The sequence below is a fragment of the Cavia porcellus genome, unplaced genomic scaffold, assembly GCF_034190915.1.
Source record: "Cavia porcellus strain 051 isolate PalLab524CR breed Dunkin Hartley unplaced genomic scaffold, mCavPor4.1 scaffold_3, whole genome shotgun sequence".
Lineage (NCBI taxonomy): Eukaryota > Metazoa > Chordata > Mammalia > Rodentia > Caviidae > Cavia > Cavia porcellus.
The window spans coordinates 17627873-17644521 of record NW_026947486.1 but is presented as its reverse complement, the minus strand read 5'-3'; the positions used below and the strand labels follow the sequence as shown (position 1 = coordinate 17644521).

General features: G+C 33.3%; 1 pseudogene; it reads right to left on the bottom strand.

The window, feature by feature from the left end:
* Positions 1-14421: 14421 nt before the first annotated feature.
* On the bottom strand, positions 14422-14822 carry LOC100735185 (activated RNA polymerase II transcriptional coactivator p15-like; annotated as a pseudogene).
* Between the last annotated feature and the right edge of the window lie 1827 nt (positions 14823-16649).

Here is a 16649-nt window from a genome sequence, read left to right as displayed (position 1 = left end):
CCAGACGTAATAATCAATGTGTTTCTGGAAGTTCTAGTCAACAAAAATAAACTTAAGAAAAGAAAAAAAAGATAAAATACAAAATAAAAGGAAAAAAAAACAATTGATCTTAATTATATGAATGTTTACATAACAAAACCAATTAAATTAATAAATGAAAAGCAGCAACAGCATTTATCAAGATACATGAACATAAAGTCAATATGTAAATTTTTTTCTTTGAACTTGATTTTTCCCCTGGGAATTTATTTATTTTTATTCAAAATAGACTATATACATAGCAATAAGAAATACCTTAACATATCCAAAGAAATGGAAATGTGTTGGATTGAAACCAGAACGTGACAGCAGAAACATAAAAAGTTTTTTTCTTTTAGAATACAAAAAGTTTTTTTTTCTTTTTTCCTCTATTAATTTTTTCATGTAAGGGAAAGTATATGATATTTAAGGTTGTATGTCTGATTTACTTCATGTAAGATGATGATCTTAAGGTGCATACATTTTTCTTTTTCTTTTTTATTTAAGACGAAAAAGAGAAAAACACAAAACAAAACAAATGCCTTAAGTTTATCTTTCTTAATGATAGACTATTCTGTTGTGCATAAATACAGATTTTCTATATCCATTCTTCTATTGATGGGCATATAGGCTATTTCCAAGATTTAGCAATTAGGAATTCTGCTGCCAAAAACAGAGGTACACATACATTACTGTGATATCATGCTTTTGATCCTTTTGAGAAGACACTCAAAATGATAATAGCTGGATCAAATGGGACTTCTACTTTTAGTTTTTTGAGAAATGTCCATAATGATTTCCATAGTAGTGGTACCAGTTTATACTCCCACCAACAGTGATGGATTCTTTTCTTCCAGCAGCCTCACCAGCATTAGTTATGGATTGATTTCTTGAAGGTAATCATTCTTTCTGGGGTGAAATGGAATCTCGATATTGTTTCGATTTGCATTTCTTGAATAGCCAATGGTGTTGAACAGTTTTTCATGTACTTATTAGTCAGTTGTATTCTGAGTTTATACAGATTTTGGTCCAGTTTTCTTTTTCCAAACAACTGCATAGCACACACTTGTGTGGCTATACCAGAGTTAATTCAAACACTCTCCTTTGTATGAACATTTAAGTTGTTTCCCATATTTCAGAAGCAATCTTGCAACAAATAACCTAGTGCATATGTTTTGCTTTTGTTTTTGTTTTGAAACAGATCTCAGTATGTAGCTCAGGATAGTGCTGAACTCATGATGTCCAGAATGACCTTGAACTCATGGTGATCTTCCTGCTTCAGTCTTCTGAGTACTGGAATTACAGGCATGCACCACCACACAGAGCAGCTGGTGTATATATAATTTTTGAAAGGTTCTTGCCCTAGTATAAATTACTATACAATTATGTCGCTGGTCTAACATGGCCAAAGCAGGAATGCTTACCACTGCCTGCCTCTTCTTCAGCCCTAATTGCAAATGGCTTTCCTGTTTGCATGCAGAGAGAATTTCAATCGGTTCCTCACATGTCATCAATATCCACCCCATGCACCCCTTCTGATCAGAGGTCATATAACTCTGCTTCTTCATATCTGGTCGAAGGAGACAGCCCAACTATCATGAGTTGTTATGCTCCTTTCTACATCCTCAACTAAATAAACCTGTGAATTTTGTATTTTTTGCTTCTCTATTGCACGAGAACCCTCTAATACCTTTGTATTGTAGGAGGTATAACTTCAGAACAGGTTCTTAGAATCACTAGATGAAAAGGTAAGTGCAAAAATAGTTCAGTTAGGTGATCTTAAATTTCTCTTCAGAAGGATTACAGTATTTTTGCACTCCTAATAACATGTAAGTGCCTACGTTCTCATAGGAATGGAATGTGTTGTCATAGTTTTAAAGCTTTGTCAGCCTGATAGGTTAAGAAATGGTATCGCAAAGTTGTTTGCTTTATGCTTCTCTAATCATGAATAACTTTGAATATTTTTCTGTGCTTGAGAATGATACATAGATATAGTAGTAAATTGTCCATGTCTTTGCATATTTTCTATTGGTTGTTTTCCTCATTTTTGTTTCAGTTCAAAAACAAGGAGATAATAGGAGAGTAACAATAACTAATATACTACATATCATTGTCTTCAGAGTTCTCAGGGTGCAGGATATAGGCATGAGATATTGTCCAAACAATATTTAGCACACAGTTTTCTCTTCAAAAAGCAAAGAGAAACTAGTGGTATAACTAATTGACATATATATATATATTCCCCTTCTGCCTTCCTCTTTCCTGCATCACAGTTTGTCTTTTCTTTTGAAAAGTTTCCTCACAATTCAAAGTATCTATTGTACATTTTGAGTCCTATTTACCCATTCAGCTTCTCACACTAGTGGGACTATATGGTGTTTAAAAATATGGGTTTGATTTATTTCAAATATGAGTATAGTGTCAAGTTGTGTGCATTTAGCCATAAACACTCCAGGGTACTCTTCTTTATGGATATTATATATATATATATATATATATATATATATATATATATGTATATATACATATATATACATATATATATATATATATATATATATATATATATATATATAATTTTTTAATCCATTCTACAGTTGATGAGCACTTGGGTTGTCTCCAAGATTTAGTTATTACAAATTGTGCTGCTGTAAACATAGATGCACATACATCTCTGTGGTACAAGGTTTTTAATTCTTCTGAGAAGATACCTAGAGGGGAATAGCGGAGTCCAATGGGACCTTTAATCCTCTTTTATTGAGGAATCTCCATGCTGATTTCCACAATGGTTGCATGAGTCTACATTTCCACCAACAGTGAAGACTTGTTTCGTTTTCCCCACATCCTCACTAGCATTTGTTATAGGTTGATTTCCTGATAATAACCATTCTTTCTGGAGTGAGATGAAATCCCAGTGCTGTTTTAATTTGCATCTCTTGGATGAGCAATAAAGCTGAATATTTTTTTCATATACTTATTTGCCATTCGTATTTCTTTACCTGAGAAGTGTATACTCATTTCATATGCCCATTTTTGGCTTGGGTCTTTGAATTTGGGGGTCTTGATTTTTTTTAAACTCTTTATATGTTCTAAATTTCAGTCCTTTGTATGAAGGACAGTGAACTAAAATTTTTTCCACTCTGTGGCTGGTCTTTTTACTTTGTTGGTGATTTCTTTTGCTGTGCAAAAGCTTTATAATAAGGTGAGATCCCATTTGTGGACTCTCTGTAGTAGTTCCCATGTTGTTTTGTGTTTTGTTCATGAAGTCTTTGCCTACACCTATTTCTTCATAGTTTCTAGACATAGTTAAGCAGCACAGCACCTACCTGACAAGCACAAGACCCTGGATTTGATTCCACGTATAAAAAGAAAAGATTTCTACATATTTGCTCTTCCAGTACATTTAGTATATTTGCTTTAATATTTAGATCCTCGATCCATTTTGACTTTAGCATAGTGCATGGTGATAGGCATAGGTCTAGTTTTAGTCTTTGGCATGTGGAAAATCAAGTTTTCCAGCACCATTTTTAAAATATTATCTTTCTTCCAGTGAAGGTGTTTGGTCCGTCATCAAAGATAAAGTAGTTGAGTATGTTTGGAGTTGTTTCTACATTTTGTATTGTTCCACTGATCCTAAGGTATGGTTTTTGTTTTGTTTTGTTATTTTGGATTTTTTTTTTGCTAATATTATGCTGATTTTATCACAGTAGCTTTGTAGTATGATTTCAAGTCAGGGATTTTGATGTCCCCTTCCTTGCCTTTGTTGCCCAGAATTGCTTTTGCTATTCTGGGTCTCTTCTGGTTCCAAACTAATTTTTTTCTAGTTCTGTAAGGTATGATAATGGTATTTTTAAATTGAGATTGCATTACATCTATGTGATAATTTTAGGAGTATGGTCATTATCACAATGTTTTTCTTCCTATCTATGAGCAAGGAATATATTTTTTTAGTCTAATAATATTTTCTTTGCTTACATTTTTATTTTGAAGGGAAAAATAATAAAACAGATTCAAAGCAGATTATTAGGAGGCTTACAATAACTATTACATTGTTTATTATGTAGTTTAGTATTTATTCAGAACACAGGATATAGGCATGATATCTTGTCTAACAATATTATCATGAACCTTTCTTTTCAGTGACCTAAGAGAATCTAGCTCTATAACTGTATTAACTATCTTGTTTATAAATATATATATTTTCTTTTTCCTTTTCTTCCTTTCCCCTTTCCCATATCACAATTTGTCTTTTCTTTTGAACAGTTTGTTCCCAATTCATAATGTCTATTGTGCATTTTGTGTCCTATGTACTTGTTCAGCTTCTCACACTAGTGAGACTATATATTGTTTGTACTTGAGTCTGATTTATTTCACTTATGCATATGGTCTCTAATTGCATCCATTTACCTATAAAAGTATCCAGTTTATCTTTTTCTCATGGCTGAATAGTATTCTGTTACATTAAAAAATCACTCTTTTTTAAAAACCTTACTCAGTTGATGAGCATTTGTATCGTTATCAAAGTTTAGCTATTACAAGTTGTGGAATTATAATCATGGGTGCATGTAGCACTATGGCATGATGTTTTTAATTATTCTGGGAACATACACAGAAGGATAATAGCTGTGTTGACTGGAACCTCTAATCTTAGTTTTGTAAGAAGTCCCCACATTGATTTCCACAATGATTGCACCAGTCTACACTCCCACCAACAAAGGAGAATGGTTCCTTTATTGCCACAATGCCCCCATTAGCATTCTTGTTGGTTGATTTTTTGATAAAGCCATTCTTTCATATTGTAATCCCAAATTTTGTGTACAATCATCCAAGTATTATAATCCCTTTTCAGTCTTCCTCACAATCCAAAAAGTTATATTTATAATCCCATATTGGAATCCCAGCAAGTTAATTCCAATCTACCACCTCCAATGCAACCCATGGTGAGAGTAATGACACCAAGACATATTCCAAGTTAAGGGCATCCAAAGTGTCCTAAATTCAATCCTCATGAGGATGTGTGGGCAAAGGCCCGGATCTTAGGCCTCTCTCAGAATCATCCTGTGAAGAAGTGGCAGCTTGAGGATGAATGACAGTGATGATGGTGGGGACCATGTGAGTAACTTGAGCTGCCTAGGCAGGTAGTGAGAAAAGCATCTTTGCAAAGTGCAGAGATAGGGATATGCAGAAGGATCAATTTGCATAATTCAATTAGGGTAGCAACTGAATTATTTTAGGAGGCTGTTGCTTTGGTTTCTGATATGTAAACTTTTGTGCTCTGAGGAGTCATAGTCTCTTTACCTTAAGGCTCATTCCTAGTTGACATTCCTGGAGCTGACTGGCTCTACCACCCTTATATATTTGAAAGAGAGCACTATCGAGGATGCAGGAGACTGATGGCTTTAGAGATTACATACCAGTACCTCAGCTAGCCTTATTTGCAATGTGTACAGCCAATTGAAGAGAAAAGGAAATACCACCATCACCTCTGTACATATCACTATAAGGAAATAAGTCTTCATATAATCAAAGTTGCAGCAATTGTTCTGCATTCAAGGGGAGTCACTCAAGTTGTCTCCAATTTCAGGAATGAGATGGAATCTCAGTGTTATTTTAATGAGTCTCTCAAATGACCATTGATGTTGAACATTTTCTCATACTTTTATTTACCATTTGTATTTTTTCATCTGAGAAGTGTGTATTACTCAGACACCAATTTTTAAATTGGATCTTTTTACTTGAGAGGTCTGAGCTTTTAAAATTCCTCTGTGTGATCTAGAAAAAAGTCCTTTGTCTGAGGGACAACTGGGTATAATTTTTTTTCCCAGTAGTTGGATTGTCTTTTCACTCTGGTTGTGATTTATTTTGTTGTATAAATGCTTTTTAATAAGGTGAGATCACACTTGTTGATTCTTTGTAATATTTCCCTGAGCAAAGGACATCTTTCCACTTTCTGGTATCATTTTCAATCTCCTTTTTCAGAGTACTGCAATTTTCATTGTATAGATTTTTTTCCCTTGTTAGACTGATTCTTAAGTATTTCATATTTTGGCTGTTACTGAAAAGGGTGTGGTTTTCCTGATTTCTCTGTGAGTTTGTTGCTTGTGTACAGAAATGCCATTGGTTTTTGAGTGCTGAATTTGTATCCAGCTACACTTCTGAATTTGGTTACTAAATTTAGATGATTTTTGGTGGAGGTTTTGGCATCTTCTATGTAGAGTATCATGTCATCTGTGAATAATGATAATTTAACTTCTTCATTTCCTATCCTTATTCTTTTATTGCTTTCTCTTGTTAATTGCTCTGGCTAGTGTTTTAGAGCTATATCTAATAGGTGTGAGAGTGGACAACCTTGTCTTGTGCCTGTTTTTATAGTGAAAGCTGTTAGTTTTTGTCACAGATGGCTTTTATCAGATTGAGGTAAAGACCATTTATTGTAATTTTCTGTAGGGTTTTTATCATTAATGAGTGTTGGACTTTGTCAAATGCTTTTTCTTTATCTATTTATATCATCATGTAATTTTTGTATTTGGTTCAGTTAATATGATATATTACATTTATTGATTTGTGTATATTGAGCCATTCCTTCATTATGGGATGAATCTGACTTGGTCATGGTGTACAATCTTCTGGATGATTTGTTTCATTTGGTTTGCCAGTATCTGATTTAGGATTTTTGCAGCTATGTTCAGTAGGGAGTTTGGCCTGTAGTTTTCTTTTTTCATTGAGCTCTTCTCTAATTTTGGAGTCAGCTTAATACTTGTTTCCTGTCTTAGTTACTTTTTACTCATTGCTGAGACAAAATACCTCAAGCCCAAGCTGGGAAAGGAAAGGTTTATTTCTTACAGTTTTTGGAGGTTTCAGTCCACACTCAGTTGGCTCCAAGGCAGGCAGCCATGGCTGGCCCACAGTTCATGGTGGCTGCAAAAAACAAGAAGAAACCAGCAAAAGAGCAAGACACACCTTCTTCCTGCCATTACATCAAATCCTGGCTCCATCCCTTTGTGGGTGTAGCACTGACACCATCAATCCAAGCACTAGACAATGAGTCAATCACAAATGCACAATGCAAACTCATGAGGCCTGGAGGACATAGACATAAACCATGACATTGCCAGTACTGATTTTAGAAGTGTTGCTTCCCTTTCAATTTCCTTAAAGAGTTTCAGCATCGGTGGCATTAGTCCCTTCCTAAATTTCTTGTAGAATTCAACAATGAATCCATTAAGACCTTGGACTTTTCCTTGTAGGTAAAATTTTAATCACATTTTCAATTTTGTTGGCTGATATTGGTTTTTAAAACAATTTTTGTGTCTTTTTGATTTAGTTTTGGCAATTTTTTTGTCATTTTTATTTTTATCGGTACTGGGGATCGAACTCATAGTTCTGGCAATTTAATTCTTTCTATTAATCTGCCCATTTCTTTCTGTGTTTTCTGTCTATTAGAGTAAAGGTTCTTGAAGGAAGTACTGACAATCTTCTGGATTCTGTAGGACTCATTGTGATTTCTCCCCTTTCATTCCTAATTTTTTTCTTTCCCCTTTTTGATGAGGTTACTTAAGTTTATCAATTTTATTTATTATTTCAAAGAACCAAATTTTCAATTCATTGTTTCTCTGTATTATTTTCTTAGTCTAAATCGATTTACTTGATTTTTACATTAAAAATTTGACATTTTAAAAAATTAACATTACTTGACAATAATTATATGTGTTAATAAATCAATGAGTATTTAAAATATGACTCAAGTCTTAATAATTGTATATTAAAATATTAGCTTTTGAACTTGAGAACATACTTATAATTGAAATAGATCAAACTCACATGAGTAAATACTGTATTGTCTCCCCAGTGTAAGAAATGGTAAGAGTACATAAGATACAAAATCCTCAATAAATGTGAAAAAGTAAGAATCTGCTCAAGGGGGGAAAATAATAACTCAGGGAAAAAGGAGGAAAAAAAGAAAGAGGAAAGAAAAATATATCTAATTTTGCATAAACACATTTAAGATAGCTATGATGATTGTGCTACAACTTCTATTAGTTCTTGGAACAAAATAATTAACATTCATAGGATTGGATCGGTTTTGCATGTTTATGTCTAGTGATCTGAGGAACTTTTTTGAAGATTACTATGTAAAATAACAACCTTAGTTATTATGTTCCTACTACCTTGTTTTGAAGGCTTATATTGTCATTGTTTTGGGCTCTTTGCTATTGTAATTTATTTGTCTTTTCTGTTTCTTGTTTTTCTAGTAATTTGTTTTGCTATGGTTTGTTTTTCCTTCAAATGCAGAAAGAATAGATAAATATGCAGAAGCTTAAACATGCCTAGAACTTCTCCTGAATAGTTTAAGGGAATTGACTGCATTATGTATAATGATATAAACAGCTACTTTGAAGAAAAAGAGACATTTTGGTAGCCATCGCTGATTTCCTGTCATCATGCTGTGAAAACCAGTAATGCTTTTATTCTTTGCTTAGAGTGGTTTTAGTCCGTTTTGTATTATTTAACTTCAATATACATGAAGGTATGGACAGTTATTTTGAAGAGACATTATGGTAGCCATTGTTGATTTTCTTATTGTCTGGTTTTGAAGGCCTGTAATACTTTCATTCTTCTGTTTTGATCAGTTTTATACTATTTTGTATGAATTCATTGTGTGTGAAGATATGGACAAATATTTCAAAGTAGCCACTGTTGATCTACTGTTGTCTTGCTTTGAAATCCCATGTCACTTACATTGTTTTCTTCTGATCTGTTTTGTTCTGTTTCATTCCGTTTTGGTTTACCCTCTTTAAAATAAAAAAAAGAAATGTTAGCTTTTGCATATATTGTCAATGTGTCTTTCACTTTGTTAAAGGTCTTTTATTTTTGTCTATGGAGTTTGACATACAAAAATATTTTAATGAATACAGTCTATTTTAATAATCTTTTTTTCTTTTACTGACTCTTCATTTGGGTCAGAGTTGAAAGATTTGCCCTACACCAAAATTAAGGATGCATTTCTTTATAGCATTTACTTGGCTTCATTTTATATTTAGGTCATTAATCCACTGGAATTTATGTTTATGGGTGGTATATATAGGTTAAAGAATTATCTACTTTTGTTCTTTTCCAGAATGGCTACCATGTAGGCTCAGCACCATTTGTTAAAAAATTGGTCTTAAACACAGTGTTAAAAAGGTCAAAACTTTATCATATACTAAATTTCCACATATAATTGGATCTGTTCTATTAACTGGCTTATCTAGTCATATGCCAGTAGTGCATTGTTTAATTATAGACTGTTGATTGTTTTATCAGCTGTGATTAATTGTGATTGTGAACTTAACTAGATTAAGAGCAACCCAGCACATTAGTAAAGCACACTTCTGGGTGTATCTGTGTGGGACATTTCAGAGTGTGATCTTGTGCACATTATCTGTTTCCTAGCCTTTTCCCCTCTGGTACTCTTTTCAGCTGCCTCTGTTTCCTGGCCATCATAAGTGAGCAGTTTTGCTCCACCATGCCTTTCATGATGATGTTTCTGCCTTGTAGCCAGCCAATCATGGACTGAACACTCAAAACATGAGCCAAAATAAGCCTCTCTTCCTTTTAGTTGTAGGGGTTAGATATTTTGTAGCAGTAACAAAAATGCTAGTACAGCAAATGGCAGAGTTATTCCTTCCCTTTAGCCTTTGTCCCTCACTGTTCACTTCATTGTTTTCAGAAGGTTTGGTGGGGCTTTTTTTCCACAATAAACTTCACTAACAATTTGGCAAACTCCATAAAGTAACTTATTTGTATTGTTTTGAATCTGTAAGTTAGCTTAAAGATATTGTATATCACATTGTGGGACATTTTCAAAAGCAAATGGGTATCATCCCTTTATTTTGAGTCTCTATTTTTTGGTCATTCAAGAGTTTACAAGTTTTCTTTCTATAGAACTTGCAAATTTCATGTAGAATTTATTAAAACATATTTTAGCTTTTCAATTTTGTAAGTGGGGCTTTATTTTTCATTATATTTGATGCCTTACATATACAGAGTTTGTAAAAAAAATGTATACATACTTCAGGAAAAAAACAGCATGATGTTTGTTCAACAGATAGTGTTAACCTCATATGGGGGCCCTGGTGGGTGTGGTATATTCCAGAAAACCTACTACCGTTCTGGACCTCAGAGAAAAAATTGAAAATGCGTGTGCAATGATCTCATTGACTGAGGTTACCCAAGCAGTAGTGTGCTGTACTAAAAAATATCTGGAAGCTAATGATCACAACTTAGAGCACCTCTTGTAACTGTAGAGGCCAAAGGTAAGTTGTGTTAAACTCATGATACCTCAAAAAATTCATTATTAAAATATTTATAGACATTTCCTTTCTTGAATTGTGTATATGGTGAATTCCATAATTTGTTAAGTATTTCTAGTATTTAATAATTACATTCCTCGTGGAGATTTGGTACATGCACATAAAACATATTCATTTTTAAAATTTTCTTCTATTTCCCTCCCAACCTCTTCCTCTATCTCTTGGTCTCCATGCTATTTGAAAAAACTATATATTTCCTGTTATCTATCTCTTATTTTGCTCTTTATTTATAGTTTGGGTTTTTTGTTTAAGAGGAATATATGATATTTAAGCTATGTGTCTGGGTTATTTCACTTAACATTACGGCTTAAAAGTGCATTAATTTTCATATAAATAACTCAAGTTTATTATGGCAAAGTAGTACTCTACTGTGTACAAATCCCATATTTTCTTTACCCAATCAAATGTTGATGGACATAGGCTGCTTCCAAAATTTAGATATTGTGAATCCTGCTGCCAAAAGCAGGGATATGCATGTATCACTATAATATGATGTCTTTAACCCTTTTGGGAAGATATCTAAAAGAGGAATAGCTGGCTTGAATGGAATTTCTAGTTTTCATTCTTTGAAGAATCTCCATACTGATTTCCATACTGGTTGTACCAGTTTCTGTTCCCAGCAATGATAAAGAAAGGTTCCTTTTCTCCTGAATTCTCTCCCCAGCATTTGCTATTTGATTTGTTGATTATAGATATTATTATTTTTGGAATCTGTGTTATTTTAATTTTGATTTTCTAATGTTGGACATTTTTGCATATATTTATTGGCCATTTGTACTTGCTCTTCTGTGAAGTGGGGTGTTATATTTTTAAAGTTTTAGTAAGCTAGAGTGACATATGATTAACTCCAACTATTTAAAGTGTTCCATTTTATAAATTTTGACATATGTATACTCCTGTAAAAACATCACCACAATCAAGATTATGTTCATATCTATCATTTCCAAAAGTTTTCTCATACCTCTTTGTAATCCATGTGATCTATTCCCTGCACTGTTCCAAACGCCATCTGACAGGTAACCACTGATCTGCTTCCTATTACAATAGATTGGTTTACATTTTCTAGAATTTTGTGTAAATAGAATCATAGCATGTAACGGACAGAGATGTTGAACACTTTTCATATGCTTGTTGATCATTTTATATTTCTTCCTCTATGAAATATCTGTTCGTTTCTCTTGCTTATCTGTTCATTTCTTGATTGGCTCTTTAAATTTAGGTGTTTTACTTTTTCTTGGGTTCTTTATATATTCTAGGTATCAGTCTTGTGTGTGAGGGATAGCTGACAAAATACTTTTCCCATTCTATATGTTGTCTCTTCATTCTACTAATTGATTTTTTTTTCTGTGCAGAAGCTATTACTCTGATATCATGTGTTGATCCCTGATGTTGTTTTCATGCGATTATGGTTCTAAATAGGAAATTCTTCCCTACAGTTATGACTTCAAGTGTTACACCTATTTTATCTCCCAGTAGGTTTATTGTTTCTGTTTTAATATTTAGATATTTGATCAGTAATGATTTTTATTTAGTATATGATGGGAGATAAGAGTTCAGTTTCAGTCTTCTGCAAACAGATAATTGTATTTCTCAGCACCATCCTTTCTTTAATGTATACTTTTGGACCCTTTTTCAAATATTAAATAGCTGAATGTGTCTGGGGATGTTTCTTCATCTTCTGTTCTGTTCTATTGATTCACAGATCTGTTTCTGTTCAGTTCCATGCCCTTTGACTTTTGCTTTGTAGTATAGCTTGAAATCAGATATTGCAAGGTCTCCTGCTTTGCTTCTATTGCCCAAAATTGCCACGGCTATTATGGGTCTTTTTTGTTCCATGTGAATTTTAGAATTGTTTTCTGTTGTTCTTTAAACTATGCGGTTGGTATTTTGATTGGGACTACATTAAATTTATATAACAGTTGTAAGACTATCTTGACAATACTGGTTCTGCCTATCCAGGGACAGAGATTAGTTTCCCATTTTCTCTTCAATTTCCTTTTTAACAGTACTATATTTTTTCTTTGTAAATGTCTTTTACTTAGTTTGTTAGTTTAATTCCTAGATATCTCATTTTTTTCTTGAAGCTACTATATTGTTTTCATAATTTCCTTCTCGTCTAATTCATTACTGGTGTACACAAATGCTAGTGATTTTTGTGTGCTAATATTGTATCCTGCTACATTGCTGAAGTTTGTTGTTAATTGTTTTTTTTTTTTTAATTTTTTTGTCTTTTTCTTTTTTATTGGTACCGGGGATCCAACTCACGACTGCCTGCTTGCAAGGCAGGCGCTTATGCTGCTGAGCTAAATCCCCAGCCCCAGTTTGTTGTGAATTCTAAGAGTTTTTGTTTGAGTTCTTTGGGTCTTCTATGTAGAGTATCATGTCTACTGCAAATAATAATAATTCAAATTCTTTCTTTCCTATATGTATTGCTTTTATTTCTTTGTCTTGCTCATTGCTCTGGCTAATGTTTCAAGTATTACATTGAATAGAAATGGTGATAGTGAACATCGTTGTCTTGTTCCTGAATTTATGAGGAATCTTTTTAGTCACAATCTAGCATTTAGTGTGTTCCTGGCTGTTGGCTTGTCATAAATAGCTTTATATATTCAAGTATGCACATTCTATAACTCTTTTATTGTGGATTTTTTTATCATGAACAGATTCGATTCTGTCACAGGCCTTCTTTTCATTTATTGATATGATCATATGGTTTTTGATCTAACATCACCTGTTTGATGATGTGTTCCATTCTATTTGATAAATCTCACTGAGGAGTTTTGCATCTATATTCATTAAGGAGATTGGCCTCTAGCTTCTTAGTTGGGTGTTCACCTGGTTGGGGATCAGGATGACACTAATTTTCATAAATGAATTTGTGAGTACTTCATCCCTTTTAGTTTCTTTTAAGTGCTTGAGAAGTATTGGTGATATAACATCTTTAAAGGTGGTGTAGAATTCAGTGGTGAATCCATCAAGTTTTGTTTTGTTTTTTACTGATGGAGTGTTACTGTGTCAATTTTATTGCTTATTGTTGGGTTGTTAAGTATATTTATGTCTCATTAGTTTAGTTTTGATAATTTATATATATATAAGGATGTGTCCATTTCTTCAAAATTTGCTAATTTGTTGAAATATAATTTTCAAAATAGTAACTGTCTTCTGGATTTCAACAGTATCTGTTTGTATCCTTTTTTTTTCTTTTCTAATTGCACAGATGTGAGTTTTATTTTTCTTCTCTTGGTTAAATCTTCTTTAGGGATTATTTATTCTTCCAAAGGATCAGCTTTTCAATTTGTTGATTATTAAAAATTTACTATTCTGGACTCAATTTTATTGATTTCTGCTCTCATATTTATAATACCACTTCTTAATTTTAGTACAGTGTTGATTTGTTGTTGCTTCTCAATTACCTTTAGATTTGTTATAAGTTTATTTATTTGGACTCACTCTGATTTTCTAATGTGAGCATTGATTGTGGTGAATTTTCCTCTTTGAATTGCTTTTATAGTGTACCAGAGGTTTTGTTAAGTTATAAATTCATTGTCACTAACTTCCAGAAATTTTTCAATTTATTTTTTGATTTTTTTCAGTGACCTACTGGTATTTTAGGAGTGTGTTGAGGTGGAAAAGTCAAATTTACACAAATAATCGAAGGGAAGAGATAAAGTATGGATTGCATGAATCAAAAGTTTTTAAATTCAATTCAACATAAAATCTCTTTAAAAGCTGTTATTCCTATAAAAGCTAGTTAAAGCTAATATACCTATAAAACTTACTTTGGGCCTTAAAGAGTACCTAGTCTTTTGACTAAAAAAGATCACAACAAGTTAAGTGATTGCTATTAATTGATTTTATTTTACACTATGTGGTGGATACAAAGCAATCCTCTTCAATAAAGTTGGTAATTAGTTTTACTCAACATTTTTAATAATGCACATTAAAAATATTCATTTTGCAATCCAAACATACAGTAGCTTGGAAAACAATGTTTAGAAAATAAAACCAATATAAAAAGACAATCAACTAGCACAGCATAGGTTTTTATGTCTTAGATTCTACAGTTTTCTGCATCATCAGTGTTGGAAATCTAATACTTCAGCTAGCTCCACTGTTCCAGATTCAGAGAAATACCTTTTCTTCCTGATTTCATTCCACCTTCTGGTTCCATCCAATATTCTCTAATATCAATTAGAAATTTCCCTTTGAAATCCTGAACACTGACATCTCGTTTCTCCAATCTGGATCACATTATTGTCCCTGCTGCTACTCTGCTTAAATGATGACAGAGTCCTCAAAGTCTCACCAGTCTTTTGCTTCTTTACAGTTTTTTCCTGTAGCAACTTGCTTTCTGCTCTTTAACTTTTTGTCAACTTCACTGTCAAAATTGCTGCCTGAACAGTTCAAAGAACCAAGGTCTTTTGATTTAGGCATTGCTCCTCTGCTTCGGTCCACCACCTCCTACTCGCTCACTACTGAGAGAACTTATGTTATTTATGGTTGCTCTGCAATGTAGATAGGTGAAATGGAAGAAAAAGAATGGGAGTTGGCTGAATGAGGAAGGTTAGACACCACAGTGGTGCTTTGAATGAGGGGATAATCATAGATAATCGTGAGAGGACGTTTTGCATGGAGGCTGATTTTATTGGAGTATTTTAGTTGAGATGAAAGTTTTCAGAGGATATTTGTGGGGGCAAGGGTGAAATATGGAAGAAAAGATATCTACTTTGTGATTTATGAAAGCTACATGGTTATTAGAAGCTGCTGATAAGGAGGACAGTAGGCTAGGTAAGCTATGGAAGAGTCAAAGGCTTAAGATGGAGAGTATTAAGGGTCAATACTAGAGAAGACAGGAGTAACTATGAGGGAAGTAAGTGTGGGAAATTAAAGACTTGGGAAGAGAAGATTATGTGTTTGGAAACAAAATGAAGAAATATGGTAATAGTATTGCTGCAGGAGGTTGAAGTCGAGAAACTAGGTTGGGAGCTGAGAAAAGGGAGAAAACTTAGACCCCTTTTAAATCAGAGCCAATGAAAGAACAAATATACAAAAGTAAAAGCCTAATAAGTACAAGAAACCATAAATTAATTAAGAAACAGTCAAAAACTCAAATATGTAATATATCTTATACACAGATTATTCCAATAAAACAGTGCATATGTGCATATCCCACTAGTCTCTTTGCCAGAGAATCTGAGTGCTCACATTTTAATAGCTCCTCTGATAATTCCACTGCAATAGAGAAGCTAAGTTAGACTCAGGACTTATTTCTGCCATGTTGAAGGCATTCTTGCTGAGTCAAATCTGGTATGAGTTCTTAGATTAGGAATTCTTGTTGTCTCTCTCCCTGGGTGTGATGGTGGAAATGGCGACCTATTCCCTGAAAATATCCACTGATCCAAGAGTACTCCTCAGCAATCAAATCAGATACAGTAATACCAAGTTAATCAATCATAGTGGTATCTATCAGGTCAAGTTGAGAATGTATTGTGAGACCCAATGTTGAATCTCTCTTTAGCCTAGAAACAACATCTACAGATACAGTGTAAGCATCATAGCAACCCAAATATTGATCCACAGCTATTTTGCACTAAATGCAATAGCTAAATCTCTTCTAATGGTAAACAAAAAAGAATTCAACAGTAATTTTATAGAATGAATTATCTAAAGGCCAGGGGTTTAGAAACCAGGTAATAATGGAGGTGGGGGGAAAGAAAAGAAAAAAGGATTTTTTAAAGTCTTCTGCTATGTGATATAGGAAGGAGGAAATAGGAGGGAAGTAAAGGATCCTAATGAAGGAGATATGTTATACATTTAAATGAGGTGAACGGGGAAAACTGGATGGAAAGTCAGTAGTAAGAAATGGAGTTAAGAAAGAGTTCTATGACTAATATAAATATTAGGGGGAAAGTTAAAGAGCAACAAATGAAAAGGAGATAAGAAAGAATAAGAAACAATAAGAAACAGAAGTCAGGTGAAAATATATGGATAAAAACAGAAGGAATAAAAAGGGACAATGGAGAATTCCCTTATCCTCTATAAACTATATTGGAAGAAAAAGGCAAGAGAAAGAGAAGCACAGGCATATGCATACACACATATACACACACACTCATAAAAGAAAAAAGAAATAATAATTAAATAAAAATTTGAGCAGGAGGAATAAGTAGCAGAGCTCAAGCCAAGATTTGTCTCTGTTCACAATGGAATAGCAGTCTGCCCTGAAAATAGTACTTGATGAAGACATCCCCACACAGTTGGGACGGGGCACCAAGCAAC